We start from the raw sequence: 24371 nt of genomic DNA on the forward strand, positions 1-24371 counted from the left end.
AGGTCAAGCAGCTTTCACTAATCTTCTATGCAAATTTTGTGCATGGTACAGTGTGAACATACGGGTGATGTATGAACCATGTCCACGATTTACGCATCATTAACATTGACAAGTTACACTTATTTCTGAACACAAGTTTATGCTGATATTAGCCTTCTTAGTCCAGTTAGCGTTGGCTAAACGCATAAAAGGAGATGAACAGTGAGCTGTCATTTTGTGTGTATAGTGTCTGTGTACAATACAGTCAGAAGCGGAAGAGAAGGAGTGTTGAGTGCTGCATTAAATATTTAACAAAGATGACTCCAATGCTCCAGCCTGCCTGTTTATCTTCCTGACATATTCAACCTGTCTGGTTTCATATTTCCACGACATTACTGTGCTGTCTTGTTCAGATGATGTCATACAGCGTCTGAGTGTCCATGACAGACCGGGAGACTGCGCTTGTCTCAAAAACCCTACACGAAAAGCTTCAATGAAAACATTCTTATGTGGATGATTTACATTTACTCTCAAGGTAATTACATACATTAATTAAACCCATCCACAAACAGGCCTGCGTGTGCCATGTTTAGCTCTACAATTAGCTGCTTATACCCACACACTTATCAAGGCTCACATGGCCCGCGTGGATTAGCATATGTTATGCGTGCTACATATTCATCTATCTATTGTGTTCCCTCTTTCAGCCTGGCTGGATGGTGCTTTCAAGGTGCAGACATCCCCTCTTGAGTTCTTCTGTAACAGGGTGCACAGCAGTCAGCTGAACGCAGTAGGGGGATCGGGCTCATGTGACTGTACTACTGGTGAGAAGGAGGCAGGAAAGTGACAGGTTGGCATACACAACCGGGACTGCAGTTAAGTCCACAGGAAGACTCCCATGAAGCTGCTAAGAAATATATTTGGAGGAAGTGGAGCTGTATTAAATGAAAGCATGTGCCCAGTTAAAAAATGGATTCCAGCTTCACAACAAAACAAGGACTTAACAGTGCGGTAACACTTCGGTATACAAGATAGTGATGCTCCTACTGTTCTTTTTTGTTTTCAGCATCATTAATTGTCTTGTAGTGAACTCGTCATTGCCATCCCACACGCTCCCTTTTTTCCACTGCATGCCGTCTTCCTAACCAGCCCGGGGACGATGCCTGTGTCAGGTTTACTAATCTGTCATTCGGAGCATGGACACTGCTGGGATCAGCAATCCAACTCAAATACTGTACACTCACAGAAGTCAGACAGAAACAGGGAGAGAGACATAAGGAATACAGATGCTTCCACACAGATGCACTCCACGGTACAATTAAGCAATCAACATCCATTCATGCTCTGTGGCAGGTATAAAAACACTCCAGGCCCAATTCTGATCTTATCTTAAGATGGCAAGAGGAAAAAAAAAAAAAAAATAAGCAGATTCGAAGGAGTGTTCATTGTTGGGACGCAGAAGGAGCCCTCAGGTGGATTGTACTTCAGGGATGTGTGTGTTTAAATTTGTGGGAAAGATATTTGGGTCTGTATTGTGGTCACAGTGTAGATTAGTGTAAAGAGGAAAGAAAAGGAACGTGAATGCAGGATGCGTTCCGACTGTCATCACACTCAGTGGACAGTCACAGAGGGAGGGATATTACAGTTGGGTTTCAGTGTATATACCCATCATTACAGATGTGAATCCACATTTGAGAGTTTAGGGGATGAAACTTCACAAGGTCTTAGTCAATAGTGGCATGGAAAAAAATTATGAGTCATCCACATGGCCCTACTCACCACGAGGGGGTGAATCCATGTGCGGCAGCAGCAGCCTTTAATTCTCGACCCCTACTGTGAGGGCATCGGGGCCTTTTTGCTGTTCTGGTTTGGGTCAGCTTTTCCTCAGAGCGGAAGGTTACTGCAAATCAAACCACTGTTTTTCTAAGTGATCACCTTCATCCCATGACTTCTATCGATGGGAGTGGTCGCTTTCAGGACAGCACCACCCCCATCAACAGGACGCAAGGTTTCACCAGATGGTTTGATGACTATGAAAATTATTTAAATATGGTCTTTGCTGTCAGATGCCTTTTGAAAGACAGTCTTAGACAGCGGCCAACATCATCATCAAAAACCAACGTAATAGAAAAAGAGAAAAAGACATTTGGGATGTTTTACTTTGAATTGTTGAACGTATTTTGGCCAAATAGTGTTCTCTCCTCCAGGACACTTTAGAGACTTCTAGGTTTTGATCGCTTGTTGATTTTATATGTTGGTTATGAAAAAGCTTTAAATGTTTTAGATACGTATAGTATCTCGCTTTATTTAACACCGGTACGTTGCTTAACTAACAGTTCTCTTTATAATGTTCATTTCAAGCAGACATTAGGCAATATAACTAAATGCAAGTGATGAAATGTGAGTGTGATGACCTGAAGGACATAAAATCCCGCTCCTAACATGACTATGAATAAATCTTATGAATAGTAAAAGAACATTTATGCTTGTTAAGACGAATAATAGCTCCAAACAATATTCCAATGAGGGATTTTTAACACGACAACTTCATTCCAACTGTCTGCTGTTATTGCCAGTGGATTTAGTAAGACACTAAATTACTGCAGCTGTTGCCTGATCCTGTAATGAATCGACACAGCAAAGATAAACTTTTCTGCTGGATGACCTTGCCTTATTAGTTCCCCTGAACTGTTTCAGGCTTGTGGATTGGCCTCATTCCATTTTTTTTTTTTTTTTTTTTTTAAACAAAAGGGTTGTAGCCAGTGCTTGATCTCAGTGGATCATTCTAATGAAAATAGGTGCCAATAATGTCTCCCAGATAAGGTGGCTAAATAATGAGCTCCTCCGAAACCAGCCATATCGTATCATCATGCAGCTGAGCTGTTCTAATCTCACTGATGAAGCTGATGAATACGCTGATGATAAGAATGACAAAAGTGACACCCTGGTCAGTGTAACTGTTATGGAATAATGCTAGTGTCCCCCTGGTTTCAATTTATCGTTCTCAAATAAAAGCATTTTAAACAGATGTCAGTATGTTTGGACATGTGCCACAGCTGGATGTGCCAAACACCACCTGAGACAAAACGTTAAGACTTCAATACCAAGCAAAGGCTCAGTTCATTTAGATGGTCGCCCTTATTAACATCATCATCCACACAGTCAGATCTCTTTTTAGTGAGAAAACGCTTAAAATGTGGGATTTGTGGTGGTAGAAACACATCCTCACTTCCCCTGCTGATGAGCTGGGGAAGTAAAATGCTTATCAGATTTATCGTTTGGGATTGTAAGCAAGTGTAGCTGTGAAGGCTTTTGTTGTTAGTGAGCCTCTACTGTTGTAAAGCACGTTACACAACATAAATATTTTCCTCACCACATACATCACATCATGTAGAACTGCTCTCCAGTAGACAAATTTGTCTAAAGATGGCGTCAGTACTGATGAACCTCTCATCTTAGGCTGTGGTTGATCCGATAGCTACAAGATACCAAACGTTGATGTTATCAAACTTGCCAAAACAGTTTTCTGGAACAAAGGTTGCACACACAAATCACTGCATTGCTTTCTCAAATCGAGCAGGTGGGTGATTCATCGACAGCAGATAGAAATTAACGCCTCCTGTAGCCTCTGTAACACTCTTATCACCACCGTCTGCTCCCTAATCGGAGGATTAAACAAGGTAAGGCCTGCTGGCATCACAGCCTCAGTTTTATGCATGGAAATTGGTGCTGCTGGCCTTCTCTTCAGACAGAAGACAGCAAGTAAGAACACTGAACGAAAGAAAGAAATCATAGAAATGTTCTTCAATGTGTCACCATTAAAAAAAACCATTGTAACCCTGGGATAAACTCAGAGCGCGCGTCTGCACTAAATCAGAGAGAAGCGGGGGCCGAGGGTAAGAGCAGAGTAAGTGATGTATTTGAGAAACAAAAGTGAAAATGCATCCTGTGAAGCCTTTAAAATGGATACCTCCACTTCACTATTTACCTCAGCCTCTCTCTCTCTGTGCAATCACAGTGCTCCCTCTTCCATTTTATGTATCATAATATTGTAACATTCTCGCTCTATTTTCTCTTTCACTTAGCATCCTCTTTGGTGTCATTCATATGCTAATATTCTTATTTTCATTCCTTTTTGCCCTCCCCTTCACTTGCACTGTTCACTTTCTCATCCACTGTGTTAATATCGGCATTCCTCAGATTCCCCTCCCCCCACCCCCTTTCTCTCGTCTTCCCCTCCTCTTTTGATCTGTGAGCTGAATTATTCAATCTTACCTGGGCTTTTAATTCTCTTGATTGAGTCAATTACCTTCTGGATGGATCAATGTGGGAAAGGTAACGATTTAAATGGCTTCCGCATAAAGCTGCATAACCCCCTCAGCTGGTGCAAAAGGAAAACGGAGAGAGAGGGCGAAGAGAAGGAGGAGGAGGAGGAACGAGCAGAGGAAGGTGGTTTATAGAGGGAGGGAAATGAATATCCTCTCTTTAACACAACCGTGCATGATTCAGCATGTCCGTTTAAGTGCTTCATTTTGTGTCCCTGCCTCTACCTGCTGTATGCTACCATGTAAAACCATGCAGGAGAGGCACACTGTGCAAACCCAGTTTCCTCAGGGATTATCTAAAATGTATGGGCTCTGTGGAAACTGGGTCACTCTGATCCTAAATGGTGCCATCGTAGCAGAAACCCACTAAGTCAATATCCTTCAGTATCCCACAGTCCCTCGCTCTCCTGTCATTCTACCTCTCACATGGACCTCGAGTTCATGTGATATGTGCAACCCCGAGCACACACATTTGCGTGCTCTGCGTGCGCACAATCACACACTCACACTTTTCCTCCATATTTGCAACTTGTCATCTCCTGTTGAATGAGCTGTCCCATCCGATTTGGTCTTTCTCCCTCATCCTCTTATCTATTATTGATGTAATGGAGCATTGTATCTAAATGCAGCTCTGCATGTGACAAGCACTTTAGCCTGGGGGGGGGGACCAGAGAAGCAGGCCAGTGGTTGTGAGCTCCTGCTGGGTTCACTGGGGGGTAGTGAGTAAGGAGACAAACAAATGATTGGGCAGGTGGGTATCCTGGTCTTGGACCTAACCTCACACACATACCTTTCATGAAGAAATTGTATAACATGGAGCGTTTTTTCAGGCATGGAATACATAACAATGCTGACTTCACTGAGCTGTTGAACTAACGGCTTTTTATAATTCCACACAGGTGTCCATTATGTTGATTATCGAAATGTTCTTTATGGCTTCATTCAGACAAGAAAGAACAGAGGAGCTACAGCCTAAGAGGGAATGCCACTGATGACTGTTCAGTTCCCTCCTCGGCCACATCACTGATAGTCTTTCTAACTTATTTTGCTGCTGAAGTGCGTTGAACACTTGACCTGACTCTCACAAAGAACCCGGCTTATAAAATACACCATTAATATCATCACATATTAGAGACTTCTGCTGCCTGTCCAAGGTCTTCAGTGCTAAAGCTTGAGTGATAAAACCCCTGTTTGGTAACCTGCTGAATCCACAGCGTTATGCTGGACAGTCATAATATCAACCACGCAGTTGGCATGAACAAAAGCTGCAAATACAAGACGAGGACAGATGGTCCAATAACTGGAGATATACAGTTTCGTTTTAACCTCTTTCCTGCACCATGATGGAAAAAAAAAAATGTATTCGACACTGATGCGCTCTGACATCTGACACCCTTAATGTGGAGAAAAAGAGAAAAAGACATTTGGGATGTTTTACTTTGAATTGTTGCAACATTTACATTTTGACTGCGTTTAATTTTGCGCCTCTCATGGAAATTCAATCATGACCAACCTAATAACACTGCAGTAGTGGTACTTTTGTTAAAGTTACTCAATGTTGCTTATATTGACCTGAGACTGAGATGTTAAACTGAATAAATGTGTGATCCAATGGACATGTCGGGGCTTAGTGGAGTAAATATTTTGGGAAAAAAAAATTATTTCTGTAATTTATATCACCAGGGACAGAAACCTCCCGTTAACCTGCCGGGTACCTGAACCACATCCAGGGTAGGTTTGAGCTGAAAGTCGAGAAGGTATCAATTTCTTGTTAATGCATTGTCAATACATGCATTATCATTGTTTGTAGGATTAAGTGAAGATAAAATGTCGCTTTCCCTTTAGTTTCACGTCGGCATCAGCTCTTGCAACACCAACGTGCACAAATGCACACACAGACATCGACACACCAGCTCACTGAGGCTGAAGAGTGGAGTGTAGGTGCTGAGTTGTGATTAATCACAGTGAAGGACAGCAAGAGACAGAATATGTCATTTAGTTCAGTCTGCTTGTTCTTCGTGGTTGTTAAGATGAACCTTCTGATCTTAGAGGGAAGAGAAGGAAGAGGCAACCAGATAGTGAGAGACAGAGACAGACAGAGTGAAACGAGTTGTTTCTGCACAGCTCTACTTTCTGATTTTGAGTGATCGTTGGGAATTCTCCAATTACTAAGCATAAATAAATAATGCTTTGTTTGTGATGACAACTTAATTTAGTTTCAACAGCCATAAAATGTATTTGTCATTCAACTGCCATCACTGAGGGTGGCAGACAGAGGGTGAGAGGGATGGTGGGGTGGAGAGAGGGCGAGAGAGAGAGAGAGAGAGAGAGAGAGAGAGAGAGAGAGAGAGAGAGAGATTGGGTGACTGGGCATCCTCTCTCGCTCTTTGGTCGTTCTTTGGCTTTGCATTATTTGCCAAAGGGACTTGAGAGAGATTTCGATCTTGCATTCTTTCATCTGATTTTTTTGAAAATAAATCAAGTTTTCTCAAAATGTTGAACATCAGCTTTTCCATCATGGCAGCTAAAATTCAACCAGCCCAGTCTTATGTGAAAATCTGACCGTGGACAAAGGACAGCAGACTGTAGTTCTCTTCACAGGGTGAGCACAAAAACACTCTTACAAGTGTTGGAGAGAATTAGCAGTAAAAGACAGAAGACTAATGTTTGGCCCCCAGATACACCAGTGCTAAAATAACCAGTGAGCTGCCAATAGTCAATCCTTATTTAATCAGCACTGTTTTTAATTACTCAAAGCAAACGCAAAGTGATTGACAGCAGTAATTAGTTTAGTGCTCCATTTTGGTGAGTGCCCTGTCTTGCTAAGTCCTTTCAACTCTTCACTCATAAGGATTTGCCCCATATCAACGAGTAAACTGAACCGCTGTATACTTATTGTGTCTGCTGATATAACCTGGGAGCTAGAATTGAATAAGTAACCCCTCATCTCATCCTTCATCTCCTGGGCATGTTGGGAACTTCAACTGGGAGCCTGCACCTGTTTTCTGATCACATACTGATTCTAGTGCAGCACCTCCGTGGGCCATTTTTAGTCCAAAGTCCATCTGTGCCACTTGACTGGGGTCGAGGAGGCCAACAGCAGATTTGGTTACCACAGCAACTAGAGACCAGTTCTGTCGGAGGGGTCAGCAGCTATCGGTTCGCTTCAAGGGAGATGATGTTGAAGAGGCAGTGGAGGCTCAGGATCAGCCAGAGTACAACTGCCTCTGCAAGCCCTTCATTCTCTATCTCTGCTGCACAGGAGTCTCTTCTTTCTCTCCAGGTACATAACCGGCACCTCTTCTCTCTCTTTCATATCATAACTCTTTGTTTCTTCCTGTTGTTTCTGTGCTCTTAATTGTTCCTTCCTTCCAAGAACATGACACAATAAATATATTACACATTCAAATCGCACTGAGGTCAAAATGTATATGTCACCGTTTTGCATACACAGAAGATTCTTGCTTCCTTTCTCTCTCCTGCTGACATGAAAATAAATAGTAACCCTGATTGTGCATGTGCATATTCAACATATGCAAAGAACTCCCTTTTGAAATACCTTCAGCAAACATATAACATAACTATGTACAGATAACTTGACCTTTTAGTTTCCCCTGGACTACAACTAAGATGTGTGTGTCTCTGTGTACTTTCAGTATGTATGCTCTTTATATTGAACACCCTGCCAGAAGAATTTTGCTGCTCACTGTTTGCATAATTACATAAATCAGACCAAGTTAAAGGAGTTTTTATTTCCTTGGAAAGTAAATTGCTCTTCACTGAATCATAAATAGTTCCCACGGTGCCATTTTACTTCACTGGATTATTGGTATTTAGTGATTAACAATGTTTTAAATATTTTATTAGCTGGGTTCTTTTAGAGATCATACCGATGTACAACTTTTGTGTTTTATGTGGATCAGCCATATTTGTGTACTTTGTGTTCATGAATAATTATTATTTAGACTGTCTGCATTAAGTAAACTACAAAAATTAGCTGCAACATTTAAGTGAGTTATCAGCGGTGCAGCTGATCAGTGCGTATGTGTAAACACATATAACCTACTGCAAGTGAATTTCGTTATGTGATCCTGTACTGCAGAAATAGATAATAGTTCACCTTCAGAGCTGTTCACCGGCACATAACAGAAGGTATGAAGGCCATGATGATGTGTACATGCTTTCATACTTTACTTTTCAAAGTCCATGCAGTGTCATAGTTGGAATGTTCCTTCTCCTTACTTTTGTCTTCACAAATTTAGTAAACCAGACATCTTTAACAGGTGGTCTTTTGTTTGATGACGTTAATTGGAAAGAAAGAAACTGTGATTGATATTTAGCTGCTTTACTCATCTACTAAATAATCAATGAAACGATTGGGAAGTCAACAGTGAACATAATAAATAATTGCAGTCTTATATGAACTTACATTTACATTTCTTACATTTCTACATCTACAATACACAGGCATGGTGCCTTCCTCTTTCAGAACATGATGGAGTTAATGCCAGCGAAGTATTTAAAAGTAAAATCTTTGTGAGTACATCATCAATTCATTTTCTTCTTACATGTGCAAAAATTCTACTGTTTTCTTTCATTAATTCAGGATACTTCTTTGTTCTGCATAATCCCTCATTTTTCTGTCCACTTTGCAACTTCAGGCTGTGCGCGCTTTTCTCTACTCAGCATCCAATAATCCTGCAGTAAACATACCTATCCACCTGCCCGCTTCCCAATTCTGCATTCTACTCCACTTCCTAGCTGTCCCTCTCTCCTTCACAGCTTCTGCCACTTGCCCTCAGATGGCATAATCTCTGTCATATTGTCACATTACAGGAGTTCAGATGCTAATGGATGCACTGCTAATCCAGCTGCTGGCAAGGCTGGACAGAAGCCCATACCCGCTCTGCCCTGCTCTGAAACAGCTGTGCTTTGCTCACTCATGCCAGTGGTGCACCGGGGATCACAGACACAAAGCAATCAGGCCTGCGGTTGGAGAACCGGAAGCTAAAATGGACAGCGCAGAAAAGGGAGGAGGATTTGAGATATGGTAAAGACTGCAGGACAGGAGGGGCGAAAGGTTACATGCAATGATGGCCTAACAGAATGGTCAGGGGCAGCAGGTCAGAGAAAGAAAACCTGAAGGTATTTGTGCAAAGAGTGCTTAGGATGAGATAAGATGGAGGTTGTGGCTCTAAAATGACATTTGCATGTTTAAATGAATAAAACACGCAGAATGAAAAAAAGAAAAATCAGGAGAAAGTCAGCATTCATCTCTTAAACACCGTCCTGAAATGAAATGAATTTTTTTCATTTTGTGAGAAGCAAAAATTGGATTTAAACTCTGTTTGTTCCAGCAGCTCTTCCCTATCCATCAGAGGAGGAGAATCGTTTTCGCCTATAATCAAAGTATAACAACACTTATCAAATATTTAAAGTGAATTAAAACCTCCTCCTTTTCAGCAAACCATCTGCCTGAAAGCATCACCCCATTAGTGAAAAGCAGGCATTCAGCTACTTCAAAAATAATTCACTTAATTTGGCTGATCTGTGGGTTCAATTATTAAAACCCACAGTGTAAGAGCAGTGGGTGGAGAGGGACGGAGAAGTGGACTGAATACAAGATGTGAGGGCTCTTTATGGTGAGATGGTATGCATGTGTGGAGAGGTATCCTTCACCTTGTCACCTTCAACATTACACTCCACACACAAACACAAATGCACACACACACACCAGCACAATGAGCTTCAGATGAAACTGATCCTCTTATAGAAGCAATTTGTGTGTGTCTGTGTGTGCGAAGTGCGCTTGCTGGCAAAGATGCATATATCTATAAGCTACAACAGAATTTGAACAGCTCCGTTAAGGGCCAGTGTGCGCTGCGGCTAAAATCAAACCCAAACAGGACTGGCCGATAAAATTCCAGCTTTTAAAACAGACTTATCATTATTGTTGGTTATGAAATCACGAGGCTGCTGATCTCTTATTTTAAAATCAGCCTAAGAAAACAGACACCCAACAGTCCTTGCGATAACACAAACTTTCATCTCAATCTTCCAGTGTGTGCAGAGGGAGACCTTTGACCCCCCCCCAATTCTCAAACAGAACAAGGTTTGGAGAGTGGATGCATAGACTGTGTGCTCAGCTCTTAAGCATACATCGTCCATCTCCTGTCTGTGTGTTCATGTTGTTTACCTTCCATTAGACTATGAGATGTGTCTATTACAGTTGAAGCCCTCAGGTTGCAGTGGTATTCTGTTTTCATCGAATTTTACTCCTCCCCCTTCAGATTTAAAAAGACATAATGTCAGATCTGATTTAGACAAACTGAAGGACTGGGAAACTCTGATGTCATGTAGTTTATTCCTGGAAAAAGAAAATCATTTTGAGGGTACAGTATGTGGCAGTTTCTTGTTTCCAAGCAAGAGAAGAAAACACAATCTAGTAATATATTATATTATTATTTACGCCGCTCTTTCTGTCATTATACAACATATGCTACGCTCAGACAGCAGCATGGAGCAGCTGGCTGAAATGAGCAGTGTTCAGGGAAATTAGCTGTTTTTGATGTGTTCACTGCGTCTTTGTTTCTTTTGAGCATTTTCCTCTTCCTGTTGCTCCCAGTTCACTCTGGACGACTGAGGGGGCCCGAGTCAGTGGGTGATGAGTTCACCCCAGAGTGAGACGGGGATTCAGAAGGTTTCAAATTAAAAAAAATTCCTGAGAAAATTTAAATGAAAATAACACTGAGGGGAAGAAAAGTGGGAAACTGAAGTTCTTTCCTGTTATTGTTCTGTCTTTATTCCGGGTTTGAAGAGAGTGTCTTGGGGTCAGAGTGGTCGGGAATGTGTGCTGAGAGAGCTGAAAGGAAGAAAAAGCCGCCCGTGATTGGCTGAGATCCCCAGAGGAAAATTGGTGAGGCTTGAGGAAACGTCTGAGGCTAATCTATCATTAGCATGCAAAAGGAACTACTGGGACTTGTACAGAGACACAAACACTCACACACTGACGCTAACATTAGCCTGATTGACACATTTTGAATGTTTTGTTAAAAAAAAAACAAAAAAAAAACCCAACAACAACAACAACAAAAAAAAACAAAAAACAAAACAAAACCCAAGCATACACAAATGTGGGCAAGGTTTGTGCTAAAACAATGCTTACAAAAACAGGCATTTGAATAAATGCCAACCATTAAACCCTGGGTGAGTCCACAGAGCAGTAATTTATTCAATTTAAAGCTGCAATGAAACTATTTAAGGTTTAAAAAAAATGTCAAATTAAATAGTTCCTGATTCTCAAATGTTTTAGTTGGGTTTTGGACAAATCAATACATTAAAATATGCCAGACTGAATTTATTGGGACATGATTTACTCTTTCCTGATGCTACAAAGTAAACAATGAATTGAGAAACTAAATGCAAATAATTCACTGCTCATTTCAATCAACTAAACCCAAAGGTTAATCATTTCAGACTGGCAGTCTGAAATGATGAACTGTGAATATATATATATATATATATATATATATATATATACATATACACACACACACACACAAAAACACTAAATTGTCTTAACAGAAGATGTAAATCATGTAGGGCTGAAATATGCACAAGCACACGCTGGTTAACACAGACACAGTAACGGAGCTTCCTATTGTCCATGTCCTGGACAGTAAACACAGTGAGGTCAGTTCCAGTAATGAGGGAACCCAGAGCATTATTGATCACGTACAGTGGATCACAGGACCTCTGTCAGTCCCTCAGAGCCCACTTTATACAGCCAGAGAGCCTGACACAATCCCCTCTCATTTACCTCTTTACATCTCTCTCCCTCTCTCACCCCCTCCTGCCTTTGCATCACAACTTGTCCTCTTGATCCATTTCAGAGGTGCTCCTTCCTTTTGCCCTTCTGTTCCACCCCCCCGATCTTTTGTTGCCTCATCTCATTTCTGCTTTGCTTTCTCTTTTCTCTCTGCTTCCATGTATCAACCTCCTTATTTATGTAAATCCATTTGCTGTGAGAATGAAGCTTGTCTAATGTCCTGAACACTGTTGGATTTTATGCCATTTCTTCCCGGTAACGGTAGAATAATGAAAATGTAAATAGCGTTAAGCTGGGTAGCTTAAGAAAACCTCTTAATGAAGGCAGAGGCAGAAAGAGAGAGAAAGGGGGCGAGCAACAGAGAGGGAGAGCATTTAGCTTCAAAAGAGTCCCGACGTCACACGCTACAATATCATATACAGCAAGCCACTGAAGCATGTGTATGGGAACCAGCTAGAGAAGAGAACGCTAAAAGAATTCACAATGTGCTTTAAGAGCTGCCATCACGTACAGCCTGAAAGAATATCCTTTCAAGTGACATTTCGACTGGTATACTCCGAACACCATGCATGTGTCACTCCCTCTTGTTTATCTTTTCAGGCTTCTCCAATGGTTGCCAGTCGATCTCGAGGGAACAGTCTTGGAGTGTAATCTTACAAGATGTTAATCAGGCTTTCTGTTTTCTGCCTCACTCTGGCACAGCTGTCCATTAGAGGGAAAACCCTAATATTTAGTGAGCGGTGATAATATCAATATTCCCTCTGCTTCAAATGCTCACATTGTTTTATACGCATGCAGTTATCCAGGAGAGTGAGGGGGAGGCAGTTATGTAAGAGGGGATCAAGGAGGGCTTCCCTTGAGCTTTGGATAGAAAGTGAAAGAAAAGAGCAAAGGAGACAAACATGGAGTATGTGAACAGAGAACAGGACAGGAAATGGGGCAGAGGTGCACAAAGGTGACCTCTCATGTGCGGCTGATGAAAAGATTAAGTCAGAGAAGAAAGGAGGGGGAGGGGGAAGGAAACAGAATAAAGCGGAATAATTAGTGATTTGAAACACCGATTATAAGAGATGGAGTCGGGCAAAGGAAAACAATAGAGGACGCAAATATAATTAAAATGCCAAAATGTATTGAATTGAAAAAGATTCTGCTTTTGTTTCAGGAGCACTTTCTCAGCCCAGATAAGTCCAGGATGTCACCTTTCAAAATGTCCCAGGCTACTTTATAGATTGTGGATCTACATAGCCTGCAAAACTGCATGTGTGTCCTTGCTACGCCCCTCAACCTTGGGATAACTCACTAACTCTGCTTTAGCACATCAGGCTGTTAAGTCCATTCCAGAGCTACTCAGCCAAACAGAACACTGGCTTGATCTTTGATTGTAAAAGCCTGCCAGGTTGGCGAGTTAATCCTGGAGCGTAGTAGGCCAATCAAGTTGTCAGGGCAGGCTCACCGTCAATAACACGTTTAGGTCAAACACAAAGGCTCGATCCTTTGAAGACATACCTTCAACCAATCAGCTCTAAATATCACAAAGTCAGGGTATGTATTGATGTGCAAAGAAGCATATGCCTTTAAAATCTGTTTTATATACGCATATACACTTATAGATTTAATATAAAATCAATATAGGATCAGGAATTTTACTGGATAACTTGTTACAGCTGCCTTTTTTATTGATCGCCATCTGAGCTCAGGCCCTTGACAACGTAGAGCAGTAGAAAGGTTATTGTGCAGTCACCAGAACCACCCACATCTGCAGTGGCACAGAAAAAATGAACTCTGAAAGCAGAACCACTAGGCAGAAGTAGAAGAAGAGCAGTGAAGGACAAAGGAGGTGATGTGGCACAGAGAAAAATGCCGAAAAAGAAGAAGGGAAATAAAGAGATGACAGCGAGAAGCAGAGAAAGGACTTGGGCAGAGAGGGAGACAGCACTATTTACGGTAGATTAGTTGTTATGGTGATAAGCAGAAAGAAAACGAAGGGATGTAGTTGTCAGGGTGATGGGGCTGCACTGGGCTACTAATGATATGTAAAAATAACTGCTTAGATATCGCCCTACCTTTGGAAAAAAAAAATGCTAACACACATACACACACAATCATGCTCAGATGAGCACACAAAGACAAAGCAGTCTGTTGAAACAGGCTCCTCTCATTAGCATTTGGAGATGTACTCAGATTCCTCCCCCACATCTCAGCATGGAGCTCACTTTTTTGTAAGTTTTTGCTTAATGAGGAATGGTAGATAGATACACACAAACACTGGGGATGTAACGCGAGTGTTGGCTCCAATGTGTTACACTTGTGCTGCTCTGAAGGTCTAACAACTTCATCTGAGTGCATCTCACAGCGACAGAGGGAAATGACAGAGGAATGTGGATAATTGTAGTTTAAACGGCCTGAAGGGGTTATGAGGATGGTCTTTTTAGGTTTTCTTCTTCTGTCTGAGAAGACATCTGATTTAATGACTGTCTAACGATCAAACACACCTTAGTACACCAAATGCCTAAAATAAACAACATTCCTTCATTCATCCCAATAAATAAACATCATCTATATACTGGGTGAATGTAGCCAGACTTTTACTTTGAAACTTTTACTTCTACTTTACTTTCAGACATTTACATTTCAGAATGAAACTTGACATTTTTTTTTTTTTTTTTACTCCAACATAGATAGATATTGGAAAATTCTCAGATTTTACAGCTGACAAAATATGAAGTATCACTAATAAGAAGAACATTATATGGTACAGAAAAAGCTCTACCTGGCCAATATTACAATATTTTCACACACTAATGCAAAAATAACAACGATACTATGGTAGAAAAGACTTTGGAGTTTCTGAAAATACCAGACTGGAATTTTTGCATTTTTACTTAAAATACATCGAAATCCAGCAGGAAAATTTCACTCACTCATCAGTGAACATTAATACCAATTACACACCTCTAGGAAATCACCGCAGACGCTCTGCCACTAAATCACAACCAGCTAATGTGGGATAAATTGCCTTGAGGTCTAAATACATACTGTACGGCCACTTCTGCTCATTTACCAACATTTAATTACCCAATAATGTTTTTCTGTTATATATACAATATTCACCCACTCAGACAAGGCATTCACAGATGTGCAAATGCTGAATATTACATTTTATTCACTCCTGCCACATACATAAATATTTTCCCTGCCATAATTGTGTCATTATCAGTGAAGGCCAGCGCACACATATCCGACCACATGTCCCTCTAATAGTCTGATCACTCCCATCAACCTCTACGCACCGCAACCCTCACACACAAACTCACACACAAGTTACACGTATGGTATTATATCTTCATACAAGTCATTGCTTTGAACGTACATTAACAAGAGGCAGTAACTGCCCAGGCTGTGATGGGCTTTAAACTGAAATCATTAAAGGCTATTTAAGACGTCCTGTATGAAAAAGAAATGCTTCCTGTGATGTGGTGGAACCTGGCCAGTGTTGATCACTGAAAACATTTACACTTACTTCACATATCAATACTGAAGGTCTCCCTTTTATACAGTTATGGCTTTCAAACCAATAATTACAATAATTGCAATTTAGGACTGATAACACAATCAATTTTAGCATGTAAAATAACGAGGCAGTCAGATATAATCCAGTCCTATAACAATCAGTGTATCGTGGCTTGTTGGCCCTCTCTGAAGCTCTGCAGCCATCAAGAACCAAGCAAAGAAAACAGGCTACATAGCTACACAATTCACCATCCAGGGCCAGTCTGGCTCTCCCCTAGAAAGCCATTTAATCTCCAGTAGTCTGCATGTGATCAATCTCCCAGCACAGTGTTACTGCAGCACAGGCTATTCCTCATCATTTAGAGAGAGAGGTATTGACCAAGCCAGGACAGCCTCTGTAGTACATTTGAATGTTGTGGGCCAACAGCAAAGAATGAACAAAATTGCCCAGCATATAAAATACATCAATTTCCTTTGTCTCCATTGTGTTTTTGTAAATGTATCCTCATGCACATATGCTTATTGAAAGTGATGGGTGTATATTGGAGAGGTAAAAAAAAAAAGAAAAAAGAAGCAGTCTAACAAATCTGTTTTTGTTCAAATGTTTTCCTGTGAGCTGGCCTGAATCCATATTGATGTCTTGTGGGCCGATATGGACAGCCATAATGTCTATTTATTATGGATACATTCTTTGTTAGACACCCCTGCTTAATGGCTCACATTAAGAAAACAGACACAAAAGACAAGCAGATCATTGTGAAAGAGCATTACATGGATCTGGTTTAGCTGAAGAGAGGGAGCAGACGCAGGCTGAGACTACTATTGAACATGTAGCATCATTTTAGACTGCTGAAATGAAAGGTTCAGGGCGATCGGTGCTTTAACTTGAGACTAGCTGCCGTCGTACATTAGTGTGTATCGTTGTCAGTGTGGGCAGCTGATCTGTCAATAATCTATTACTTTCTATTCCTCCCCTAGAAATGAAAGGAATGAATGTTCAATACAAACATCTAGGAAGCCTTGAGGGTATGCGACGAGCATGACAAGTAGAGACAAGGTCTCACTACATCTTATTTGTGTATGTCATTTAGCCAATCTGCTTGACAGAGGAAATGTATAGGCAGGCACATTTCAGTTTTCGAGTGCCAGAGAAACTGCAGCAATATGATTTGTGAAATGAAAGGAGAGTGCCTTGACAAATAAATTAACTGACTGCCTGACTGACTGACTGACTGACTGGCTGGATTTTGTGTTCCTGCTCTCAGACTTATCGTGAGCTTATTCAGGCGTCAGCGGCACGGACCTCATCCCCCCACGCTGCCTTGAGGCCATGTCAGATTTACAGTTATCCATGACGGGCCCTTATCAGGAATTTGGAGCGGGACTTTGCAGAGTCATCCAGAATGCCGGTTGTATCATTTTTTATTTATTTATTTATTTATTTTTTTCATCCCAGAGAAACAGCAAGAGGCCGTGGTTGGGATGTCGCAAAGCCACATACTGCAAGGAGAGACAACACACATTTCTGACATCTCCTGCTGAGGTCACAGGGGAGCTGTACTGTACCATAATCACAGTATGTAGACAGCGAGCTGACTGCATATGATTTTGGGCCACTTAAAGGGGAATTTACATACATGTATAATGCTGTGCAGTTTGAGTTATCAGTAAAAAAAAAAAAAAATAGAATTAAAAAAGTTGGAGTTTTTTTTTTGTTTTGTTAAGAGTCAGCTTTCAGAGTTTAAGTAGGTTCACATTTGGTGCAGAGACCCTTTCCTTTTTTTTTTTTTTTTTTTTTACATTGTTCTCTTAATACAGAGTCAATAACCAACAGGTAATCGAAGCATCTCAAATATTTAGCATCTCTATATTTACTCTAAGATAGTGACTTTGCTTAGCTGAGTGTGAGACCTAGCGGGACTCCCATTCTCACATTGGAGCTGAGTGCAGAATATTTTTTTTCCACTGCAGCATGCTCACTCATCCCTGCAGGCTGTGTTTAGAAGACATTATTCCAGCTAACAGACCAGTCAGCGGGCCTTGGACGTGTTTAGTAATGTCTATTGTCTGGCTCTCTCATGACATTTTGAGCGTGTAAATGGACAAAGTGTTCATGCAGCGTTTTAATTTTTGCTTCTTTATGGGACAGCAGAGGCAGTGAAGGCCATGACGCTGCAGAGGCACAGCTGTGAGCCATTCATAATCAGGGCTGTTTGTTTGTTTATGTCCTAGCAGTGAGTTTGGGCCAAGAGGCAATGCACTCACTCGGTGCTGTGATCATTCTCATGATGAAACACTGAACTCAACCTCTGACCAGATGACACTGATTGATGGGCAGGTAGAGAACGCCCCGGCACAGCGTTCGCCCTCTGCAAAGGGTGAGCACTCAAGGAACTGTGTAGCTTTCCGACCAAGCTCTGTGGATTTTATAAAATGCATAACTGCATCACTGCTCGATTCTGAGGTGAGACGTCAGGAATGCGGATAGTATAAGTCAGTGAAAACTGTTTCTAGGTGTATTTGAATCTATTTGGTCAGACACTGAGTGTGCTGGGCTAATGCAGCTTACTGTGGTAATGAGCTCCAATGTGGTACCTCAGATAATAACAAGATCAGACAGGAATCAGATTCTGCCAAATTCTGATCTGACCAGGTCTATGGAGGAACATAATGCTTCCACATTTGGCCCAAATTACACAACAAGTGGCCCGCTGGGGTAGCATGCAATTAAGTTGACAATGAAATTGCACAAAATGACCAATAAATACTGGTTATAACAACAGGAATCAAGAGAGCGAGTCGAGGCCAAGCCTCTGGGAAGAAGAGGTGATATAAGACGCTGGCACCAGCCTGAAGTGAAGGGGGCGCGATGTGTTCATGGTCCAAAACACCCCAAAACATTGGAAACACTTTTAAAACACTAAATACTTTTATATGTGTCAAAACCGACAATATTATGCCATTTATTTGATATTTAAATATGCAGCGAATCAACAAAAAAACACAAAACACAGATGCATGTTTCATTTAAATACACAGGTGGTCTGATACCTCAGTTTAGAAAGCATCCAGATCAATCATGCTTCTTTTTGACACTAGATTTGACTCAAGGCTACTGGGAAATTCTCTGTCCCTTGTCGTCTCCTAGCAAGTTCTTCTTTATTTCTCATTCCAACTTAGTACACATCCTGTCAGGGTTTTAACACACAAGTGTCCACTTTTCAAAGCCTGATGGATTGGATCCCGAGTGCTTTTTCAAACACTTTGTCTGGGCAAGACAGTCAGGAGTCAACCCAAAAAGTGTGCAGCTGAGTGGGGGATATTCTTTAGGATGAAAGCAGGTGTGTCTGAGAACACTGAGGGGAATGTTGCCTGCGCAGGGCTCGAATCTATAGAGAAGATGTGATTTATTCGGTTGACTGTCTACAACTGCCACTTCATCCCAAACTTCCCACAGTGATCATTTCTTGACTGATCTCTGCTGAGACTCTGATCCAGGCCAGTGGACAGAGCTGTGACAAGGAGTTTGGAAAAAAAAAAAAAAAAAAAATCCACAGAGGGACGTGTCTTTTTGTCTTCGTTTCCAGCAGGACAGGGAGATGGATTTTTGTCTCTGGTTAAAATAAACACGACAAATAAACATTTTCAGTTCCATTTGGTGCCAATATTAAAAATCTGCACAGTTTATTTGAAGCAGCCTTGATAAGATGTATTAAAAAAGATAAAAGTTGTCAATTCTATTGTCCACTGTACAAGATCTAAAACCTCATTATTCTGATGTACCATCCTTATGTGGCCTTGGCTCAAAATTATATTTAGCCTAGATATTTTTGAAATGCTCAATATTTGTCTCTTGAATGTAACAGCATGGAATCATTGTACTTACAGCAGCGAAGCAAAGTGAGAAACTCTGTTAATGCCAGTGATGGCTGGTGAATGCTGCAGGATTTGCATTGACAGAGTAGAGCACAAAGCAAAGTGCCAGCTATGTAGGAGGCCTCAAAATACCTGCACCAATTGTTTTTGAATGCAACCACATGCAATATGCCTTATTTTTTAGTTCATCCAGATTAGCTCATCTTCCCCACTGTCCGTTTGTCTCCTCCATTAAGCATTAAAGGCGTCAAACATCTCATCATTACGCTCCTCACAAGGCCACTGGGAGGCTGTAAGGAGATTTCTAAGTCGCCAGCAACACTCACTGATTCCCCTCAACTTGGTAAACTTGATGACTAAATCAATGAGTGGCTGCCCGTCTCTGCTTATGTGGCAATGAAGAGGGTGATAAATCCATTTCCGAAAGACCTCAGCATTTTCTTGTTGAAGAATTTTGCAGCACCATAGTACAACTTCATCCTACATTAAAGGCGGCGACATTTTGAAAAAAGAAACTGTCTAAGTATACGAGGGGTACATACACAACAATGACAAACCAAGGACAATCTACCCCAACTAATATCAAACTCTGCAGGGCTTGACTGGTCATTAAAAAGTGCCAACGATGAAGGAATAGGAGAAACATACAGCCCTTACACCTTTGGGAAACTCATTAGTGTGAATAACACAGGTCCAGCCTGATTCCTCATTGAATAATTATAGGATTTTGGAGTGCTACAAACTCTGGGAATGCTGTCTGGACATTGGGAGGGAAAATCAATTGAATAGCTGCTTTATCCAGTGTCTCTTGAGGCCTAATCAGGCCCTCATAGCTGATCCCTCAACCGTAACTACTCAAGGTTGTGGATTTAAATTCCCTACTCTTCCCACAATCCAACGCAAACAATAGAGTATTCCCATCTGATACTGAACGCCCCAGTGACAACAGTGAACAAAACAAAGGTCTCTTGCTTCTTCTCAAAGTTTCTTGTCTTCCGTTGACTTGGTTTGGACTCCACAATAACAGTAACCCTATACAGATTACAGTGGCATAGGCCAATCTTAGACGCCAGAGGTGGTCATTTGAAGTTAATTTCATGGGAACCAGCAACTTTTTCATCGCCCAAAAACACAAAGATAAATGCTCCAAACCTTTGAACTGGAAATAATCACCCAGCAGCAGCTTTATCACTCAATTAATTTTCATTACTACTACATTTCATCATTAACACATTAATGCAGCCACCTTACCTTCATTTTGTTCAATTTTCTCAGAAACTAGTGCGGGGGCAAGAAGCAATATATGCCATGGGACTTAACAGGTACAACGGGATTGTATAAACAGAGTGGGTGCCAGCATGACTGCAAGCTTCTCTGATATTGCAGCACATGCCTCCTTTTATAATCTTTCAGGGAACCCGAAGACAAAGGAGCCTTTCAAAGTGGCATTAAATGGCTAAACTATCTAGTGGCACTATGTCACTTTTGACCCCACTGTTGGGGGGTAATATTGACTTTACTCCTATTGATATTTGACTGAAAAACCCAAAGGAGCCCCTTGATTGATCTGATGTGCTCTCCTGGCTTTGATCGATATATAAATCCTCCACAGACCAGAGCGTAGAACCGCTACTGAGACACACATGTGGAGTAATTTACATATAAAGAATACAAGAACTGAAAAAGAAATCAACTCTCTAATTGTTTATTTTAGGGCTGCTTCGATTGTTGTTTCGATTTTCTGTAATTTAGTTGTGTAAGAATGATTCAATAAATTTTCACAATGCACAATTTGCTCAATCAATTATGTTCAACTGACTTTTCAAAAATCATCTCAAGGGCCTGATCAAAGTAGACAACTGATTTTACTGACATGAGTTTGACCTTGCGTTGGATTCTTGGATTTCTTCTTCTTATTATTATTTTTATTATTGTTATGCATTCATGTTTTATCTATCTAAACAGCTTTTATTTCATTATCATGGTATTCATTTCGTAATTATATATTTTTTCACCTTTAACTGATTAAAAGGATTTTCACTGAATACTGATTTTATTGGTGGCCTTAACCTTGAACTTTAACTTCTGCTTCCTTCATCAGTAATTGACAGATAATTAGTGATGTTCAGAAAGCTGTTTTTTCTGTACAGAGGAACGTCCAACAACAGACACAAAATAAAAAGCAAGTCAGCCAACTTTACAGCTCGGAGCATTTCTCATCCTGTGATGATCTACAGAACGCAAGCAGCAAGGAATTAGGGAAAGGCTGCCCTTTCTATGAAAGAGGCTAAGAAACACAAGGCCAAAAATAGTTTAGTGATTGTTTTGTTTGCTTTACAAGAGCAGAACACGCAATTATCCCCCTGTATTCATCCAGCTTCACTGTGGCCGATTCTCTGGCACAGCAGACTGTACCACCCATGTCCCGACCCACGTCAACAGCTCATGTAACCACTCACTTAGAAAACAAAGCTCCAACACCAATGCAGCAAACTGTCACAAATCAGAATTTTTACAATTTGGAAATAGCTTGACGCTCGCGGTCAGGCAGCACCTGTGAAAGCCACAGCAATCAACCGTTGAGTGGATGTTTAACAGAATATGAGCCAGCACAGTCAGAAGTGAAATAAAAGATTGAGTCATCACTCATGACATCTCCGTCTCACTAACAAACAGCACCCCTGCCGTCCAGTTCATAAGTGCCATCTCATCGTCTCAGGTTGAGATAATGCATCAGACTCTGAGGTGTCCAGACACCTTTCTTTACAGGTCACCAATAAGCAATGCAGAGCTGTGGTGATCTGGAATGAGCAGCAGTGCATCCGCTCCAAAGTCTCAACCACAGCAGAACAAAAAAAAAATCTGCCAGGACCTTCATCATCAAAAACTGTTGACCACAACTTGTAAAACATCTGAGTGCTGTCCCGTTCTGCTGGGGCAAGGCACAATGCCATGACGTTAATTTACATACCAAGAAACTGTCTATATTGTTCCCACCTCAGCTGTTTCGATGTGATGCATAATTCATGCAGAATGATCAGTTATTCAGTCACCAACCAGCCCTCAGGTAGACTCAATATGGACGTCCACAAGCAGCCCAAAACAAAAAACAAAAGAAACAACCACACTCACTAATACATCACACTCTTCTTCCACTCAGCCATTTGAATGTGTGTAGCAGTGTACTGTAGTATATTCAGTGTTTGCTCTCACCGCATGCCTGATATATTAATTAGTGTTGTCCTTATTGGCAATGTTTAGACACTAACCTAGAACACAGGGCCTTCTTTTTATGTTTACTGACACCTTCCACCAGAACAAATGAGTGGAGTAAACATTCACATGGCCTTCTGAAAAGAGCCCGTTCTCACTAACATTAAAACCGACCCATTTTCCCACATCATTTTTCACACATAATTGTAACTAAAATAATATAATAACCAGTAGATTTTTGGATTTTTTTATTTCCCATGTCCAGCTCAGCTTAAACGCACAGATTTGCCAAACTGGCCTAAAGCAAGCTGTCACAGCAGGCTTTGAGAGAACAAGGAGACAAAATGGAGGATGTTATCAGTTCTACTTATGAAGGTTGCATCAACCAGTTTTATTTAACTCTCATTATCAGAATATTAATTCTCCACAGATAAAAAACGTTCCACAAAAGAGGAACGGGTTTACAGACAGTTATGAGACATGAGTTGAGGGTACAAATATACTTTGTGAACTTACTGTGCCATGTTTTTAAGGGATGAAATGATAAAGTCCCACAAAGAAATTGGAAGAATTGCTCAGTACAGAGAATATATTACAATATTGGGGGACTAATGCTTATCTGGCTGGCTCGTGTTGGCTTGGACTTTTTTAACGCAGTTTTTATTTTGTGCCTGTAAACAGATGTTAACAATGTCTTTGTGTTACTTCGCCAATGATTTCATTGGCTCAGAGATTTAGATTTTCCTCATGCATTTGAATTTCTTATTTTATAGGTTTAGAAAGGTTAATTTATAAATTACAAACCTTGGAATTATTGTTACATTCCATTGCTATGCATTTTTTTACCTATATTTGAGCAAATAATATGTAAGAAAAGTGTATTAGAGTCAATGTCTTATGACTGGCAGATGATTTGTGTAAATATCAATGGAAATTGAAAAATTATACTGTATTATACTGCATGATTTTACCAGCAAAGTGACTTTTTCAAACAGGCCATTCAGCTAATCTGTGAATATTAAATAAAATAGAAATAAAATAGAAATATACTGTTTATTCACTGTAATGGCAGTTTGTCCTCAATGTTTGAACTCCTTCCTTGAATCTCTCTGTATTCCTGTCATGAAGAGTTTCTACCTTCAATTTTTTTCCTCTCCATTTTATCTCTTGACCTTTGTATTCGTTCACAATTGGTGTTCAATTTTCTGGCATTTAGAACCAAAATGAGATTCACATTAACCCTTAGTGAGCCATTCACTGAGAAACTGGATCATTTGGTAGCTGTCACTCTCTCTAGAATGAGGCAGGTCTAGCTAATTCCAAGAAGTACGTTGTATATCTTTTCAACAATTCAATTTCTCTTCTCTCTCACACTTAGAGCTTAATTGCCAAGCGGTGCTTCTATTTTTCTCTGTTAGTGATTCTCGAGTGGCATCATTCTTTGCAGCTACCTATCATCTGTGTCAACATTTTTTAAAGCACACACTCTAACGCAGACACAGGTATACCAACCAATGTTCTCCAGTAGCACCAGAGGCCTACAGGATAATTAAAGATTTCTCATTAGCTAAACACAATCCAGTGATGACAACGGCGGCATCATAAGTTCAAGTCGATTAACTTTTAGGGCCAACATAAGT

At 40.7% G+C, this 24371-nt stretch overlaps 1 protein-coding gene across 1 annotated transcript in view; it reads right to left on the reverse strand.

The window, feature by feature from the left end:
* The window catches only part of il1rapl1a (interleukin 1 receptor accessory protein-like 1a), a 119670-nt gene that overhangs the window by 94976 nt on the left and 323 nt on the right, over positions 1-24371 (reverse strand). The gene's annotated exons all lie outside the window — the stretch shown is intronic.

Source organism: Echeneis naucrates, chromosome 21, assembly GCF_900963305.1.
Source record: "Echeneis naucrates chromosome 21, fEcheNa1.1, whole genome shotgun sequence".
In the NCBI taxonomy this organism is placed as follows: Eukaryota; Metazoa; Chordata; class Actinopteri; order Carangiformes; family Echeneidae; genus Echeneis; species Echeneis naucrates.